Source organism: Pteronotus mesoamericanus, unplaced genomic scaffold (genome assembly GCF_021234165.1).
Source record: "Pteronotus mesoamericanus isolate MK-2021 breed Mesoamerican mustached bat unplaced genomic scaffold, CSHL_Meso_final contig_124, whole genome shotgun sequence".
Taxonomy (NCBI): domain Eukaryota; kingdom Metazoa; phylum Chordata; class Mammalia; order Chiroptera; family Mormoopidae; genus Pteronotus; species Pteronotus mesoamericanus.
In genome coordinates this window covers 9163773-9183888 of record NW_026555051.1, presented here as the reverse complement: position 1 = coordinate 9183888, position 20116 = coordinate 9163773, and the positions used below count along the sequence as shown (strand labels likewise).

General features: G+C 39.9%; 1 pseudogene; it reads right to left on the bottom strand.

Moving 5' to 3' along the window:
- Positions 1-5490: 5490 nt before the first annotated feature.
- Positions 5491-6747, bottom strand: LOC129082194 (eukaryotic translation initiation factor 2 subunit 3, X-linked-like; annotated as a pseudogene).
- Positions 6748-20116: the final 13369 nt, after the last annotated feature.

The window sequence follows — 20116 nt, the reverse complement described above, 5'->3', positions numbered from 1 at the left end:
AAGAATACAACTTCTAAATTGAAGAACACAGTAGAAGGAATCAAAAGAAGGCTGGATGAAGCCAAGGATCGAATCAGTGAGCTGGAAGACAAGGAAGAAAAGAGCTCCCAGGAAGAGCAAGAAAATGAAAAAAGACTAAAAAAGAATGAAGAGGCATTGAGGGAAATGCAGGACAACCTGAAATGTAATAATATCAGTATAATAGGGATACCAGAAGGAGAAGAAGAGGAGCAAGGAATAGAGAACCTGTTTGAAAAAGTAATGATGGAAAACTTCCCTAATTGGAGGAGAGAAAAAGTCACGCAAGTCCAGGAAGCACAGAGGGTCCCATTCAAGAGGATCCCAATGAGGCTCACTCCAAGACACACCATCATTAAAATGGCAAATATCAAAGACAAAGAGAGAATCCTAAAGTCAGCAAGGGAGAAAGAGGTAGTAACATATAAGGGAGCCCGATACAGCAAGCAGCTGACTTCTCACAGAAACATTGCAAGCCAGAAGGGAGTGGCAGGAAATAGTCCAAGTAATGAAAAGCAAAGGCCTGCAACCAAGACTACTCTACCCAGCAAGGCTCGCAATTAAAATGAAAGGTGAAAGAAGGAGTTTCCCAGACAAAAGAAAGCTAAAAGAATACACGTCCACCAAATCAGCACTGCAAAATATGCTAAAGGGACTGCTTTAAGATGAAGAAAACAAATCTATGAATACCCAGTTTCTTTCACAGTTGCCAATACTTGATATTACCGATATTTTAAATATGTATTCATCTGATTGTGACAATGATGTGCTAATTGTTCCTTTATTATTTGTTGAAACTAAACCTGTTTTTGTATACTTCTTGCCTATTTCTATTATTTTTAAAAAGCTTTAAATGACTCTTTGATATTCTTTATCCATTTATTGATTAAAGGTTTGTAGAATTTTTTTCCCTAAAACAACTATTAACCCTTTTTTAGATGTGTGGCAAATACTTTCCCATTCTATTACTTGTCTTTTAACTTTTTTTATATGTATATTACTATATAGTCTTAAATGTTTCATATACTTGTATTGCCAATATTTTACTTTATGGCTTCTGGGTTTGAATATTTTTACTTCAGGGTAAGAAAAATATCAGTTTGTATTTTCTCCTAGAACTCCTTACATTCTACATATTGATTTTTAACTCACCTGAATATTTCTTGTATAATGTGTGAAATAGGACTCTATATTTCTTTTATTTCAAGTTATAGTGGTCCATGCACCTTATTTGTTGAATAAGTCTTATTTTACTCATTGATTTGAAATATCAATTTAATCATATATTACATTGTTAGATAAACATGTTTATTTCTAGAATGTTCATTATATTTCACTGATCTACTTGATTATTTTTGTGCTGGTGTCATGTTGTTTTAATTGCTGAGACTTTATAATAGTTTTAAATTTTTTTAATATTTTATAATTGACTTTGACATGAATAAATAAATAAATAAAATCTACATTTAAAAAAGAAAGAAGAAAGGAAGGAAGGAAAGAAAGAAAGAAAGAAAGAAAGAAAGAAAGAAAGAAAGAAAGAAAGAAAGAAAGAAAGAAAAAGATGGAACTTCTACCTTTTGTGATGCCATGGATGGAACTGTAGAATATTATGCTAAGTGAAATAAGCTCATTGGTGAAAGACAAATACCATATGATCTCACCTATAAGTGGAATCCATTCAACAAAATAAACTAATAAACAAAATAAACTGCAGGCATGGAAACACAGAACAGACTGAAAGTGACCAAGGGGATGGGGAAAGAGAACAATGGTGGAAAGAAGGAGAAGGGACTCAACAAAGAACATGTATGAATGACCCAGGGACATGGACAACAGAGAGGGACTTGACTGTGGGAGTTGGGGGTGGGGGTGGGGTGGGTGGAGGTGGGTAAAGGGGGGAAAATTGAGACAACTGTGATAAAATAAACATGATTTAAAAATTTTTTAAAAAGTACACTACAAAATAAATAAAATCTTTTAAGTTCTTCAAAAATAAATAATAAATAATAAAACTGTAAAAAATAATAATAAAAAAATAAAAGACAGGGGGAAAAAGCAAAGGTAAATAAGCTAATTGTGCTAGTTGTAAGAGTTATTTTCTATACTAAAATCAAATTCCAAATTTGATTCTGAGATTTCTAGCTGCCAAGAAAAGAAAAAGTAAAAGTATAACAAATGTTACAGTGTTCATTACTAGAAATGAGACGGCATATTAAATCTACAACAAATCCCTAAATAACATGTATAAGAAATAGCTGTCAGTCTGGATTTTCACATACAAGTAACAGGTGCCACCTTGCAGGTGAGTTAAGCAAGAAGTAATTCACTAAATGGATATTTGATAGCTCACAGAAACCACCATGATGGACAGAGATACAGGCTCAAGGTGAAGCTACTAGGAAGTATGTACTGAAAGATGTTATTGAATTGGTCTGGAGATAAAACTATTCCCACTAGTGCTGCAGACACTGCCTCTTTCATCTGTGAGCTAGTGTAGCTAGTGTCAAATCCTATATGGCAGCTCATAATGGGTAGAGCCTAGATCACGTCTATGCCTTAACTGCAAAAGAGGAAGGGAAACTAAGTATCTGGCATTTTTAGCTACTGTCATACAAACCAAACATTTATAAGATTAATAATTCAGCAAACATAAAAAGTGGTTCCACTGCTTGGCAGTCAAAGTGGATGACAAATGTCCTGATAATAACCATACATCCACTTTTGAGTTTGTATGTGACTAATGAATTCAAATCTGAGAAGGACTTAAACTAAGATCACAAATTGTTACTCGTAACTTGCATATAACTTAGTTGTTCCAGTTCTGAATATTTACCTGAAAAACAAAAATACTAATTAGAAAAGGTATATGCACCCTTATGTTCACTGCAGCATTATTTACAGTAGCCAATATATGGAAGCAACATAGGTATCCATTGATAGATGAATAGATAAAGGTGTGTGTGTGTGTGTGTGTGTGTGTGTGTGTGTGTGTGTGTGTATCATTGACTATACCATTGGCTTACGCCATTGACTATATATATAAAATGAAATATCAGCCATAAAAAAGAATAAAATGTTGCTAATTGGGACATAGATGGATTTACAGGGTATTATTCTAAGTGAAATAATTCAAGCAGAAAAAGACAAATACTGTATTTCACTGATATGTGGAATCTAAAAGAACAGAAGAAAACAGAAACAGACTCATCAGAGAACAAACTGCTGGTTGCCAGAAGGGAGGGTGTTGGAGGACAGGTGAAAAAGGTAAAGGGGGATAAGAGAAACAAACCTCTAGTTATTTATTTTTAAAAAAAATCACAGGGATGAAATGTACAGCATAGGGAAAGTAGTCAATATTATCATAATTTATCATAATACCTTTGTATGGTGACAGATGGTTACTCAACATTGTGGTGATCATATTGTAAAATATTTAAATATCAAATCACTGGAACTAATATATTATTGTACATCAACTATAATTGTTTTAAAAAGAAATTACACTGAGCTATAAAAATAATTGTTACTTGTGCCCATATTGGTTTACTGACCTAACTATTCTCAATTCAATGATGTATTATAACATGGTATTTATTTACTCATTCCAGTAGAGGCTCTTAACACATCCATGTATGTAGCTTTCTTGTATTAATTTAACTTGATCGAAGGGTAGATTTCAGAGTTCCTGGAGGAGTGGATAAAATAGCCAATCCTTTTTATTATCTTTAAGATCTCTTAATAAAACTCAGGTTCATCAGTTAAAAAAAACAAATGGTTATGCCAAGAACAGAAATATCAATACTTTTTTTTTTTACTGTGAAATGGCATTGGCCGCTGTATGACTAGAAACTGAAACTTCCACCAAAATATAAATCTCAAAAGTGACAGGTTTATATGAAGAAGTGAAAATTGCAATAATTACCAAAAGTTTTGGGGGAGAAGATTAATTCAACTCATACTGCATAACCATCTCCAAACAGGCTCTGTTATCTCCTGAGTTCTCTGAGTGCAAATAAAGATTCCATGATTGCCTGTTTCTTTCTGTGGCATTGAGTGGAGCCTGGCCAATTAAATGATTTCAATTGCAGGCTATTTCAGAAGATACAAGGACAGTGTAATATTTACAGTATGGCTGCCAGTGAGCATGGTTAAGGAATGCTTAGGCTTGCTGTGGAATGATGACCCTTGGCTTATCTGGACAAGCTAGCTTGAAACATGTAACCTAAGACCAAAAAAAATCTCCAGGGCCAACTCTTAACCAATATCTCAAATGTCATCTACAGATAACATAATGTGTGGAATTAGAAAGAAATTCTCCTGGAAGGAGAAGAGACAGAACACAGAAGAGACACTGGCAAAAGAAGAAAGCCCTTTGTAGCTACTCACAGAGCTGCCTTCTGTCCTAGGGGCACTTGGGCTTCTCACCACAATTTCATCCAAACCGCTTTTCTACTGCTCTTGCTTCATGAACCCAGGCACTGTGTGAGTTACTTTTTGCCAGTAATGCAGACAGATCTTCATAATTGTTGAACATGAACAAACAATCCTGACGCACTTAAAAAAAATACACACATACAGGGTTGGGAAGAAGAGGTTAAATTACCAGCCATCATTATGTAAAAGATAAATCATAAGTAAGGATACAAAATAATAATAACAATAAGAAGAAAATGACAAATAATACAAATATAATAACTAAAAAAATAAATAATACAAGAATAAACTCTGTTTCATGTATTCATAACTGTAAATCTACTTTTGCCTACTCCATTAGCCATCAGAGCCAGGATGAAGCAGAGAAAAAAACTCAGGGCAGAAAGAATATTGTCTAATAATACATGAGATTGTTTTGGTTCTCTCTGCTGCTAATTAATAAGGATTGATTTTCTTTTTTGCCCTAAAAGACAATATTATTTTAAACTTTTTTTCACTTAATGTTGCAAAGATAAAGCAATATAAAATAGGCAAAGGGTGACTGGTCTTCAATAATTTGTATTTTCAAGTTTTTACCAGAATAACAATCCTTTCAAGCTAGGAGCTACTCAAAGATTAATCATGAATATTTGAAGAAAAACTTTATTTCAGAAAGGTTCGGTGGTTTGTGTGCTACAACAAAGTCTGGTTATAATAGTTTTATTTAGAACCTGCATTGATATATAAGCCAGACATTATTTGGCACAGATTAATTTCTGATAAAATATAGGTTCAATCCAACATTATGTCAATTTTTGTATTTATGGTAGACTCTATTTTAGTACTAGAGGTTAAATTTTCACCAAAAATGAAAATAACAGCGACTGTTAAGGTAATGAACCATAAATTATTTCCCCAGTATTTCTTTGAAAGCGTAGCCCTGGGTGGTTCAGAGAAAATCTGACTTTATCTAAACGTATTTTTTTAACTGGAACTCTTTAGTCATCATTCACTGTTGGCTCATCACTCCTCTTCTTATTTGACCCCAAAAATTAAACATCAGTATTTCTCAATTCTTCCACTAAGGACGACTTTTTCTCCTACTTCTGTGCACACAGGATTTGTCAAAATGATTTTGCCCAAGTTGGCCTCATCTCCATTAACTCTTCCTCCTGTGGACAGGGATCCTATGTTCATCATGAGTATCTCGCTCTTAGACAACCTTTACATTTTTGCTGCTTTCTTGTCTCCTTCAGAGTATACACCTAGCAGCCTTCCAAGCAGGAATAAGGAGATTTCCAATTTTGTGAAGATCTCAGGTGAAGCTCCAACTGCATCATGTACCTGCCCCATCATTCTGTCAGCCCAGCACAAAGTGGAGTCAATTTTTACTCCAACTCCCATAAGACTCCCTGGAGCAGCATACTGAAGATCATTATGTTCCACAAACACATGAGTTTTCCTTCGCTATCTTTGGAAACAGTGCCAGGCCTGACTTCTATCTCCTTGCCCAGCTTTAATACTCCGTTTAGAATACAACCACCATTTATACCCCACTTAAGGTCATCAACTTCACAACCTGTTAGTATCAAAAGGCTTAATAACAATAACTCTGTTGAGGGTACTGGAATTTTCTTAACTATGTACTCACAAACGATTTCAATATTATATTTCAGCTGAGTAGCAAGGGTCTGTTCATACTGTTCTTAGGTCTGGCTGTCTTTTACCAACTGCATTTCGTTTTGTATTAAATAGAATAAAAATGCGCTTCAGTTTCTTGGTTTCTATAGCAGTCAGGTATTCAGAAGTCTGAGGCTGAGGACAAGACTCATTACCTTCTTTCAACAGAAGAGCTGCGTCTGTCATTGCTACACTGCTCGGCATAGTAGCCACAAAATATTGTGACCAGGACAGTCAACAAAGGAAATGTGTCTGGCTAATTTGAAGTTCCCCTTGGTCCCTGGAATGTCTGTAGGAAACTCATTGGGTGTACTAATTCCACAGGATCTATAGCATTCTGGCTGAGGACAACTTGAGTCATCAGTTTACAAATCTTAGCATTAGGGTTTCCAAGGCTGATTGTAATATTCCCTTCTAGTTCATCTTTGAACCTGTCAGTGTGAACTCCGAAATAGCTTTTACAACTGTGGATTGCCCATGAGCTATATGACCGATTGTACCTACATTAATTGTGGCTTGTCTGCTGATAACTTCATGTGAAAGTGGCATCAGTTTGGCAACATCCAAGGTGACAAGACTCTGTAGGGAAAGATGCAGCTGGCCCAGAATCACTCCACCCTCACACACCCTGGCCATCTTGCTCAGAGAGAGGATTGATTTTTAACACCATATTTTCAGCATATAATTGTATCAACCCATTTAGAATATCATTAGGGTCAACATTGTTCAGAGATTGTCCTTTTTGGGAGGAAAATGTTAAACTGCTTAGAGCTAATATCATGTGATTTTGATCTACTTATTATTCCTTAGTGAATAGAAGGCAATAAATTAAAGCCAACATACCTTCAGAAATTTGGCTTAGATTGGTGATGTTTTCCCACCAATTTTCCATTCATATCCCTAATTACAACAAACACACACACAAACACAAACCACTGGCTTTTTCAATAATATGAAAGACCAGAAAATGTGAAAATCTTTCACCCCAGGAAGTTAGAAATGCTGGACAAAGTGTAGCAAACATTTTGTTAAGTGCATAGGTGAGTTTCAACAAAGTAAAGGAATTTTCAAGGACTCCAAAACAAATAAACCGAAAAAACAAAGCAGTAAGAAGATGGGAAGGGCAGATAAGGGTACCAGTCATCAAAATTTGGGTCATAAGAGTCACTCACTGATGGAGAAAAGACCTTGAGACTCTGAAAGAAGAAATCAGAAATGAACTCAGAATTAGATCTGTTGAAGAGCTAGGAGGTCCTAGAAAATATTGCAAAGAGATACATGACAATGCATAAGACTGGGCCACTTGCTGCTGTAAGTGACTTTGGCTGGGGGAAAACATCTTGTGAGAAAGTCTGCCTTTGGGTTAGTTTGCTATTTACTTTAGTTGCATGGTCTGGATACCTTTGAGCCAAGAAATTAACTCATTATAGGTTGGTAATATTCTTGTGAGGCCTGAAAGAAACAGAAGCAAAAATGCTCTGGAGGGATCCACCTAAACCCCAGGCTGCACAGGATTTCTATGGAACTCATTTTTCAAAATACAAATCTCAAAAGGCACAATCTTCCATGAACAAATGTCAGCAGATAAAGAGATAGCCAGACTAAATTCCTAAGAACTTGAGATAATAGAGACATCAGCTCAAATTGTCAAAAAAGATGACAAAGAAGGAGAAAAAACAGGATCAAAATGTAAAAATATGTGTTTTAAAATATACTTTAGAGAACAAAGTAAAATTATAGAAATGAAAATTGTAGTCATTAAAAGTAAAAAATCGTTGAATGGTGTAAACAGGTGAACACAACTGAAGACAAGTTTAGTCAACTGGATAATAGATCTGAAGGAATACCTAGAATGAGAGGAGTGTGGGAACAGAAAGAGAGGGAGGGTGAATATACAGGAAATATTAAATGAAATGGAGTAGAGGAGGACTAACGTAAAATCTAATAGAAGTGTCAGGTGGAAAAAACAAAGAGAATGAGAGAATGGAGGATTGATAGGCAATGTTTGAGGAAAATATAAAGGCTGAAATGTTTACCAAAATTTTAGAGACACCTATATACTTAGGTTCTGGAAATAAACTGAGATCCAGCCTTGAGGAATTAAAATCATATTTAAAGGTAGAATTCCAGATAAAGTAAAATTCTTAACAGCATCTAATGATAAAAGATTACTAAAAAAGGACCACATCAATTAACAGCAATGATTTCATCAGCAGCAGCAATAGAAGTCATATCTCAGGGGAAAGAATTACCAGAATATATAGTGAACTATGCCCCTATGATTTTAAAAATGAATTCTTTTTGAGAAGAAAAAAAGAAGTTGAGTCATGTCTTTTCCTGTCAATGAATGCTTGGCAGTAAATCAGGTAATCCACAAATAGCCTGGGAACTGAAGGCTGAAACTAATGTAAAATAACAGGTATTTTCCACTGATGAAGGCTATCTGATTCTATGAAGTGATGTGGTTGGGTTAAGTGTCACATGGGGAGCAGGAAATGCTTGTTGAAGAAATAGCATGTGATAACTAAATACAATGCCAAATATGGGGGTCAACTAATCTAGATTTTGGCTTTGTAGACCAGGGGTTCCCATTCCCCGGGCCACGGACTAATACTGGTCCATGGCCTGTTAGGACTGGGCTGCACAGCAGGAGGTATATGGTGGCTGAGCAAAGCTCCATCTGTATTTACAGCCATTTTTCATTGCTCGCATTACTGCCTGGGCTCTGCCTCCTGTCAGATCAGCTGCAGCAGTAGATTCTCATAGGAATGCGAACCCTACTGTGAACTGAGCATGTGAGCAATCTAGGTCATGCGCTCCTTATGAGAATCTAACACCTGATGATCTGAGGTGGAGCTGAGACTGTGATACTAGCACTGGGCAGTGGCTGCAAACACAGAGTATCATTAGCAGAGAGGTTTGACTGCACAGAGACCATAAGAAATCAATTGCTTGCAGACTCATATCAAATCCATATCAGTGACTGGAAGTGACAAGCTGCATCTGATGGCAGGTTTTTATAGTGGCAAATGAGTTGATGTACTTCAATTGTACATCTGCATCTGGCAGCAGGTTTCAGGTCAGAATCTGACACTTACTTTAGTCTGCACTTGGCCCGCCCGTTATTTTATTTACCACTTCAATCCGTGCCTCTTTTCTATACTGCATCCTTGTCTCAGTCACAGTTTTGGTAAGCCCACAAGCTAACCTTAGCCAAAATGAGTAAAAAGCAAATGTCACCGGAGAACCTCTTTGAAAAGGGGAAGGCTCAACTGTCTTCTGATGAGACAGCAGAAAGCTCTAACACTGTCAACAAAAAGAAAGCTGCATTTAAAAGAAAATACCAAGAATCCTACGTTAATGTGCTCATTGCAACAGGAGATTCACATTCTCCAAACCCACTTTGTATAATATGTTGTGGTGGGCTATCCAACAAAGCCATGAAACCCTCAAAACTGTTCTGCCACATGGAAACCAAGCACCTTGTATTACAAGACAAGCCTTTGGAGTTTTTCAAAAGAAAAAAAAAATGTGAACACAAAGAACCAAAGCGATTATTGAAGGCCGCCACTTCATCAGATGCGTCTGCACCAAGAGCATCATTCTTACTGGCTAACCACATTGCTAGAGCTAAGAAACGCTTTACTATTGGTGAAGAGTTGATCCTGCCTGCTGCTAAGGACATGTGTCATGAACTTTTAGGAGAGGCTGCAGTTTAAACGGTAGCATATGTTCCTCTTTCAGCTAGCAATTTTCAACATGCTCAAAGAACTCAATCTGTCACTTCAGGAGAGAACAACTGTGTTCAAGTCAGCTGATAAAGTAGTTGTATTCAAAGTGAGACTGGAATTACAGGGGTGACAAGTGAACACTGGGATTTTTGACATGTTTCAAATAGCAGAGATTTTGAAAGAGACTGAGCCATGGTCTTCTTTCTCCCAGCTGGTGCACGATCACCTATCTCAGCTCTCAGAAGAATTTGAGCATTACTTCCCAACCACAAAAGACCCCCAAACTGGGAAGGGATGGATCTCTGACCCATTTGTGAATAAGGCAGGTGAATCGACTTTGTTCGGGCTGAAGGAGGGTCAACTACTTGATATCTAATGACAACAGCCTTAAAAGTATGTTTGAGACAATTTCAAATCTCCTTACATTCTAGGTTAAAGTGAAGGTGGAATACCCTGATGTTGCCACAAAAGCACTGAAAAGCCTGCTTCCGTTTTCAACATCCTATCTTTGTGAAGCAGGGTTTTCTGCAGTGATAGCAACCGAAATGCGATTACGGAGTAGACTGGACATAAGCAACACATTTCAGGTGTCATTGTCTCCCATCTCCCTCAGATGGGACCATCTATTTGCAGGAAAAAAAGCTCAGGGCTCCCACTGATTCTGCATTATGGCAAGTTGTATGATTATTTCATTATATATTATAATGTAATAACAATAGAAATAAAGTGCACAATAATGTAATATGCTTGAATCATCCCAAAACCATCCATCCCCTTCACCATCCATGGAAAGATTGTCTTCCACAAAACCAGTCCCTGGTGCCAAAAAGGTTGGGGACCACTGGTTTACAGCATATTCACAGAATTGTGCTATCACCATCACATTGTAACTCTAGAGTATTTTCATCACCCCAAAAAGAATCCCCATATCTTAGCAGTTGCTCCTCATTCCTTTCTTCCCCTAGTCACTGGAAACCACAATTTTACTTTCTGTCTCTAGAGAATTGCCTATTCTGGACATTTCATATAAAAAGAATGGCCTTTTGTGTCTGTCTTCTGCTTGGCTTAATATTTTCACACTGTAGCATGTGTAAGTACTTTGTTACTTTTTAAGCTGAATGATACCACATTTTGTGTATCAATTTGTCATTTGACTATATGAATATATGTGGGATATTGCATGAAGCTTCCATGCCCTCTTCAGCACACTACCTCTCAGCTCCTCAGTATGTTCACCAACTCAGAAGCTCTCTGAAGTTCATTGTTTAGGGGTTGGTATGAAGTACACAGACATGATTGGTTAAATCACTGGCCACTGGTGACTGAACTCAATCTGCAGAGGCCCTCTTGGCCCCGGAGATCATGGCTTGATCTTCCTGATGACTGGTCGCTAATCTGAAGCTATCTAGGAGCCCCAGCCAGGACTCATTTCCTTAGCACACAAAAGACTGTTATCACTCAGGAGATCCCCAGAGAATCTGTACCTGAAAGGAAGGGGGTGGAGAGAAAAGACCAAATATATTTCTTATTATACTACAATATTATATAGGAATTGATATTTGAAGGCTGCAAATATAGTAGGTACAAAATTTCTAAATGAAAAGTTATGCCGCTGAATTGTTTCCATTTTGTCTGATATCTTAATGTACCATCATGTTTGAAACCCTTGCACAACATCTGTCATCCCTCTTCCGACGGGGAAGATAACACCTATAAAAGAAATCCAAGAAGCCCCTCATAGGTCATTATTCCCTTGTATCCATAGCTTATCTTCAGGACATTGTCTGCCCTAAGTTGCATAATGGTGCCTCCTTGACTAATTTCAAGATAGCATTAGCTATCTTTGACTACCATTTAAGAAAGAACAACTTTCCTCTACCTGGGGCTAAAAATAATGCTAGGCCATCTGCCTCTTAATGCCCTAACACACTGACAAGACAAACATGGTCAAGCGTAAGAAGATGGCAAAAATGCCATGCCATGTAATGGCTACAAAAAATTGAAATGTAGGAATTGCTGCCCCAAAACTCCTCCTGAGGCAACTGCTGGTAAAAGACTATGATGATGATTCTGTGATGATTCACAGGACTGTCAATAAAAAATTCAAATACATAAGCCCAAAAAAGTCAATGAAATGGTGGTCAAACTAGACAAGAGCAAGAAATAGTACTCAAAAAGAAGCTGAGTGTCATTTAGGAAGCAATTATCTGATAACACAAAACTCAGAGCCCTCTTTGACCTAACCTTCATGTACATATTAAATATGGATGACTGGTAAGGTTTGGCAGATTATATTTGCCAGAGGTTACTTGTATATCAAAAACGAATTAGCTTCTAAAACAATGGAATGCTTTAATTTACTCAATAAATATTTGCTGAGCACCTACTCTGGGAATATGACGGTGAGAAAAACACAAACTTTTCCTGGGGTCATGGAGTTTAGGAGCTAGAAGTAAAGCATATTAATCAGACAACACTAGCATATGTACAGTTACAAACTGAATTAAATAAGTGCTTCAAAAAGAAGGAGAATATTTCTATGAGAGTTTATATCAAAGAACCTGACTGAGGAAGTATCCTCAAAGAAATAAGCATTAAACTGGACGAGTTGGGTTGAATGGTTGAGATTTAAACAGGATTTTTACCAGACAGTTGGTATGTTAGTTTGCTAGGGCTGACATAACAAAACATCACAGACTAGGTGGCCCAAACAATATAAATGCAGTGTCTCACAATTCTGAATGCTAGAAGTCTGAAATCAAGGAAGGTATCAGTAAGATTCGTTTCTTCTGAGAGAGGTGAGGGACAATCTGTTCCATGTCTTCCCCCAGATTCTGGCTGTCTGTGTTTCTTGGCTTGTAGATCTCTGCCTTCATCTTTGTATAGCATTCTTTTTGTGTGTGCGTTTGTATGTAAATTTTCCCTTTTTATAAGAACACCAGTATTATTGAATTAGTCATCTTTAATTATATCTGCACTCATCCTATTTCCAAAGAAGGTCACATTTTGTGATACTTGAGGCTAGGGCATCAACTATATATATTTTGGGGGCACACAGTTCAATCCATAACAGTTGGGGAAGAGAAAATGGGAAGTAAGGAAGATCTCAAACTTACTTCTGACTTTCTCATAGGATTGCATCTATATCAAGAAGGAGCCAAAAACTTATCTAAGAAGAAGTTGAGGCTATAGGGCATTGGTTAATTATGTAGAAGTACCAGGAAACACAGTGCAAAGCTTAGGAGGTGGGAGAGGCTTGGGTTAAGGACAAAGAAGTATAAAGCAGTATGGGAATGAAGGGGAGGTAGAAAAGTACTCACTTATACTGAGGTCTCTGACTGAGGAAAACAGGAATGAGAATCAGGGTGGCTTTAATCTCATTTGTCTTTTTGAGAATGATCAATGGACCGTCTACAGCAATGTCAGCCTTAGTGGGCATAGTCTATGCTCTCCTGGACAGAACTAGAATCAAATACTGACTCCACCATTCACTAGATATATGTTGTTTGCCCAGTTAAAGCCCAACTCAAAGCCTCAGCTTCCTAGTTTATAAAATGGGTAGTGTAATAGCAGTTAGTAGAGGAAGCTTGTGCAGTCAATCTCTGCAACACTATTGAAGGCCTGGAGGATTTTCATGCCCTCAGCAAGTTGTGTGATCCCTCAGGTTCTCTCTTTTCTGATTTTAGAGACAGCATAGCAGTGCCTTCTAGGGGGTTCCAACAATCCATTGAGATATATTGTTTATGGAAGTGATTTGGAAAATAGAAAGTAATGCTAACTGTCTTTAGTGACACAGAGCCAGGGTTGTGTTCTGTGACTGTGCCTAAATGCACCATAAGAGGGTGCATGAAGAAGACAGCCCCTGCTCTGCAAGAGGAAAGCAGCTCCACCCTATTCAACTTTTCTCCTCATTATCAGTCTGATTTAATTTTGTGTGCCAATTTATCTTCTTTAATCCCCCTGCTCCTATTAAGAGATCATTTTTGTTAGTGTCCTCATCTCGGTTTATAGGATAGAAATCTTGTCTCGTTTTATGTTTTCCCTGATGGTCACAAAAGCCAAATCCTTATTTTCTTTGGCTTACTCTAAAAATTCATATCCAGTCAGTACTCCAATTGTATTCCCCAGAGATTCTGGATGTCTTAGATCGATCTTGCAAGAGCTTTTGGCTTTGGGGCTCATCTTTGAAAAATCTATCCCTGGTCTTGTGTAGCTTCTCTCCCTCCCAGGGTCTTAGGGGGAAAAAAGCAATAAATTAGGCAGCGTAGTAGGTTGATTAGTGTCTCCCAAAACAATACATTCAAGTCCAAACCCTCAATGCCTATGAATGTAAATTTATATTTTATGAATCTTTGCAGATACAATTAAATTAAGGATATCAGCATGAGATTATTCTGGATTTAGAGTGGGCCCTAATTCTAATGACCTACGTATTTACAAGAGAAAGGAGAGGGAGATTTGACAACACCGAGAGACCCAGAGAACGGAGTGGAGTGAGAGACTGCAGTGAGGCCAAGGAATGCCAAGGAGTCTCATAAACCCCAGAAACTAGGAGAGAAACCAAAAATCCTGTTTAAATCTCAGACCATTCAACCCAACTCATCCAGTTTAATGAGAGAGGCAGATTCTCTCTCATGCTTCTTACTTGAACATTATTGAGAAATCGGGTTTGTGCGATCTGAGAGGAGGTGCAGGAAGCTCTCTCCGCTGCCCTGGGGTAAGCGGGGACCAGGGACCCACAGCCAGTTTCCATTCCTGGACTGGACTGAGGACGCCACTGGGCCCACACCTTCTGCCCTGGCCCGCGGGCTCCTCGCTGTCCCCTGAAGCTGAATTTTTTTCAGTTCGGCGTCAGATCAGCAATGCCTTTTTCAGTCCTCCACAGGTGGTTGGCTCCTAAGTTTCGTCCGTTATCGAGGGAAAGCCCCACCACCACAGCTTCTCTGTCTTTCATCTTCCTGGTCTTTTTTCTTCTTCTACTTTTTTTTTTTTTTTTTTTTTAACAGAGAAAGCGCCCTTCCTCCTGCTTCCCAACCCGGTTTCTCAGTCCGCACTTCCGAGGCCCGTGCCCGGCCGCGCCAGTCCCTCGCCGGTCCCTCCGGCAGCCGCCTGCCCCGGCGTGCGCGTGCTCGGCGGCCACGCAGCAGCCGCGCCCCAGGGCCTGCGAGCACGTCCCCGCGCGAGGGCCGGGAGCCGCGCTCGGCGCCGCCGGAGACCTCGGGGAGCGCAGCCCCGCGCTAGCCGGCTCCCCGCTTCCCGCACACCGACCGAGCCTGCAAGCAAGGGGTAGGGAGGGACTGCGCCTAAGGAATCCGTGGAACAGAAGAAGGGGTCGCGGGGGCGTGTAGTTGAGGAAAGGCGGCAGTTGCTGCAGTGGAGAGGGGAGGGAGAAGGACGAGCGACAGCGCAGAAATTTTGGAGGGAGATAGCTGAGTGTTAGAGCGAGAGAGGTTTAGAGAAATGGTGGGGACAGATAGATACCTAGGGAGTGGGAAGGCAGGGCGGAGGGCACTGAGTCTAGTCACAGGGGATGTATGGAGAAGGAAACTTGGCGTATCAGAGGCATTTTGTGATTTTTCGCTAAAACAAAACAAAACAAAACAAAACAAAAAATAGAAGTGATGTCAGTGAAAACGGCGGAATAGGAAGCTCCATGAGCCCACCCCTACACAGAAACACCAAAAAGGCAAGTGTGAGAATCGATGTTGCAGTAAGTCTGGAAGACAGTCAAAGGTTTACAGCAACCAAGAGAACGTTAGGCCAAGGATAAGATGACTCAAACACAGCATAACGGGGATATTAGTGGCCACCTTAAGAAAATAAAAAGAGTTATACGAGAAAACTATGAACAACTACATTAAATAGACAAATTCCTAGCAAAACACAAACTACCGAAACTGACTCAAGGGGAGGCGGGGAGAAAATCTGAAGACATAAATAAATTAAATCAGAATTCAAAAACCCCCGGCAAAGAAAAGCCCAGGACCAGCTAGCTTCCCTAGTGAATTGTGTCAACAGTTTAATGAACCATTAACACCAGTTCTTTTCAAACTCTCCCAAGAAATAAAAAAGTAGTGAAACCAAATCATTCAATGGGACCAACATTGCCCTGATACTGAAACCAGACAAAGATAGGACAAGAACACCACAGACCCAAATCTTCTATGAATATAGATGCAAAAATTCCTGAACAAAATATTTGCAAACTCAATCCAGCTGAATGTTAAAAGGATTGCACACCATGTCCAAGTAGGATTTTTCCCAGGAGTGCCAGGGGTTCCACATATGAAAATCTATCAGTGTAATACACCATATTAATAAAATGAAGAGAAAAAACAAGATCATCTCAACTGCGGTAAAATAATTTCACAAACTTCAATGCTTTTTCATGATAAAAAATATTCAACAAACTAGGAATAGAAGAGAACGTCTTCAATCTGATTAAGGGCATTTATTAAAAAAAAACTACAGCTAGTATCATATTTAATAGTGAAAGACTTAAAGTTATCTCCCACTAAGATCGGAACAAGGCAAGAATGTCTGCTTTCGCTCTTATTCAAAAGAACAGTTAGGCCAGATAACTGAAATAAGAGGCATATAAATTGGAAAGAAACAAGTAAAACTATCCATCCCCTCTTTGCAGATGAAAACAAATTCAGTGAAGGATAAAGGATCAACACCAAAATCAGTCGTATTTCTATACACTAGCAATGAACAAAAAAGAAAAGAAAACAATCTGATTTTTTTTTTTATTATTCATTGAATTGAATGGGGGAGAGAGAAAGAGCGAGAAACATCAACATTGATTTGTTGTTCCACTTATTTATGCATCCGTTGATTCTTATTTGTGCCCTGACGGGGTAATGGGGATGGAACTGGAAACCTTGGTGTATGGGGATGATGCTCTAACCAACTTTGCTACCCAGCCAGGGCCTCAATTCACTTTTCAATAGCACCTAAAAGAATAAAATACTTAGGAATTAATTTAACCAAGTGGTTGTGATACTTGTACACTGAAAATTATGAAACATTTCTGGAATTAAAGAAGACACAAATGAATGGAATCACATTCTGTGTTCATGGTTTGGCAGACTCGATATTATCAAGATAGCAATAGTGCCAGAGTGATCTACATATCTAGTGCAATCTCTATGAAAAGCTCAATGGTCTTTATTCTTTTGTAGAAATGGGAAAAGCTGATTCTAAAATTTATGTGGCATTGCAAGAGACCCCAGGTACAAGTTTGAAACAAATCAAAATAATTCTGAAAAAGAAAAATGGAGTTGGAGTATTCACCCTTCCCAATTTCAAACCGTACTACAAAGCTACACTAATCAAAGCTGTGCGCTTGACATAAAGACAGACATATATTCTGGACATTTTATATAAGTGGAATTACATGCAATTCTGGACATTTGATATCAGTAGAATCATGTCCAGAATAGGTAAATCCATGGTGACAATAGGAGATTAGCGGTCGTGGGAGCCTGGGGATAGGGTGGATTTAATGAGTATGCTTAATGAATACGGCGGTCTCCTTTGGAGATGAGGGATGTGTTTTGAAACTAGATAAAGGTGAACATTATGAGTGTTCTAAATGCCACTGAATTGTCACTTTAAAATCATTAATTTTATGTTATGTGAATTGCACCTCAATAAACAACAAACAAGTAATTGGAGGCAAGCCCAGCTGAAGTTGGAGTCAGTCCTGGCAGCATCCCTGCTCTGGCAGAGAAGTCGTAAACTGCTTTTGGTTTGGGTAGCCACCAGCAACTGCACAGCCCGCTGGAGCTGGAGTCACTGCTGGCGGGCCCAGGGAGCTGGACCACGCACGGGGTGCCAACTCATGAAGGTCCCCAGTGGGCTACAGACCCGGACTCTGTGCTCCTGAGTCACCAGCTGGCTGTTGCACCTTGGGCAAAATACCCCAACCTTGGGGGGCATGGTGGGGAGGAGGGCTTGAATCCTGGACGTGGGTAAGTAACTGAATGCCAAGTGCAAGGCCAAGCAGACTCTGAGAATCTGTCATTCGCAGGTCTCCCTTCACATTGATGGTAGGTTTCCGCTCATCGCTTTTTACCAAGTTTCATTGATCCAGGTTGCAAGGCCTGCAAGAGGAAGCACCCATACAGCTGTGCTCTGTGGGCCTGCGTACTGGTTCCTGAAAACTCCAAACCAGTGAAAGGGCAAGGACAGTGTTGGTTTTTTTGTTTTTGTTTACCTTTTATAACAATATATAGATTGACATGTATATGCAAATTTAGGGGAAGAGGAAGCGACTGAAGATCAAGAGAGTCTGAAAGTCTTACAGCTTTTTTGTAAAAAAATTTTATTTATGCATTTTTAGGTCAACCGCAGCCAAGTGCCCTGACCCAAATAGAACCAGCGACCTTTGGCCGCCTTTCTCTCTGTGGAATGTTGTCCAAACCACAGAGCCACGCTGGTCAGGGCAGTCTTCTGCGTTTTAATGATTCTCGAAGTTGGAACCTGCAGACAGCAGAAAGAAAAAAAGATGTTAGAAACTAGAAATCAAAGATGTGCAACCCAGTCCTCCTTTTTTTGCAGACTTGAACCAGGTATTCAGACACTTAAAAGGATAGCTTCGCCTGCATGTACATCTCCTCTCAGTTATCAACCAACTCTCAGCACTGTGTCTGTTCACTGAGCCTGAGCCCTGCCAGCAGCCACCGCACTCCTGAGCCTTCCTGATCTCGCAGCTTCGCGTCTACTGCCTGGCTGGTCGCTTCGGGCTCCTTGGCTGCTTCCCGCTCCGGGCCCGCCAGGGCGAGGGAAGGAGAGCACCGGCGAGCCCGCGGAAATTGAGAGGAAACCCGGTATATAACGGGTGCTGAGTGCTTGCCACACACAACGCTAGGCGCGGGAACATGAAGACGTCGCCTCGCCCTTCACACATTCCCAAACATCTCCTGCAACTGATGCTGGCGAACGACTCAGCGAACTCGTGAAATCAGGCACCTAATTAGGCGCAGCTCGGCAGTCTGGGAACCTTCGGTTCCAGTCCTCGTGTCCTCCTCCCATTTCCCAAATCAGCTAATGGCTTCCCAACGTTTCTAGAACAAAAGCCACATTTTGACCAATTACCCTTTCTTTCATCTACAAGCACCGCCCCCCCCCCCCCCCCCAATAATCAGGCCTCTGACCCCTTCTCTGATCTCGTTGTGTACACGCTCCTGCCCGCCTTTCGATCCACCATTCATTTCCACAGTTTTTGCTCTTGAGTTTCTCTGCTTCCCGTGGCTATTTTCTTGTCATCAGTCAGGTTCCCCGACCACTGTAAGATAGCCTCCCCTCCTATTCACTCTTCATTCTTATTCATTACATTGGTTTTACAGATTTGCTCTCTTAAAGTACATTGTTATAGTGTTTAACATCTATTTCCCAGAATGGAAGCTCTATGAGGGCAGGACTCCTGTTTTCTCTCCTTCAGTTTTGTGTCCTACCCAGATCATGTAGTAGGTTCTCAGTTAAAGGGGCGGAAGGAAGTGAAGAAGGGAAGGAGGGGAGGAGGGAGGGAGGGTTGGCTTAGAAATCTTGGCTTAGAAATCTTAGGTGTAATTATGAAGTGTTACTCAATTTTTATTTGCCTGGGGCTCAATTCAATCATCTAATTCTGTTCTGCTGCTCCCAATTCTTGTTTCTGTGATTGGTCCCTCCATGGGTCACAAGTTTCAGTTGTTGGAGCGAGAGGGTGGGCAGGCTAAAGGAGATCTTTATCCTTCCACCCCCCCCCCCCAAGCACCTGAGGCACTGCACTCTGGGCATCTCCCAGCCCAGCACCCAGAGTGAGCCTCTCCAGTCTGTCCCAGGCTCCCCTCAGGCCCAGTGAGCCTAGTGCCCCAGTTCTGAGCCCATAGAATAGATCTCAGTCTCTTCAAAGTCAATGTCTACCTTAAACATTTGTGCTAACTTCGTATGTTGCTTATATGAATTTGTATAAAATGGTTCCCCTTTCAGAAGAAAATTAAAGTTGGCACATTAGGCGGGCAGGAATGGAGGTGGGGAAATGATGCCGCCAGAAAAGTCTTTGTGGTGGTAGAATGAGGAGGGAATAAGAGACACATACCTATGTCCCTCTCAGCGATCTCTCTGGCACAAAAGGAAAGCTTAAGAGAGGGCAAAGCTTAAGAAAGGGTCCCGTTCCCAGAACATGCTGTAAATCCCGGAGTGCAGACTGCAAGGGTTAGAGAAGTCTCTATTCCAGATACCATACCCCTAGGGCCTCATGGCAGAGATTTAGTAAAATTTTGCAACGG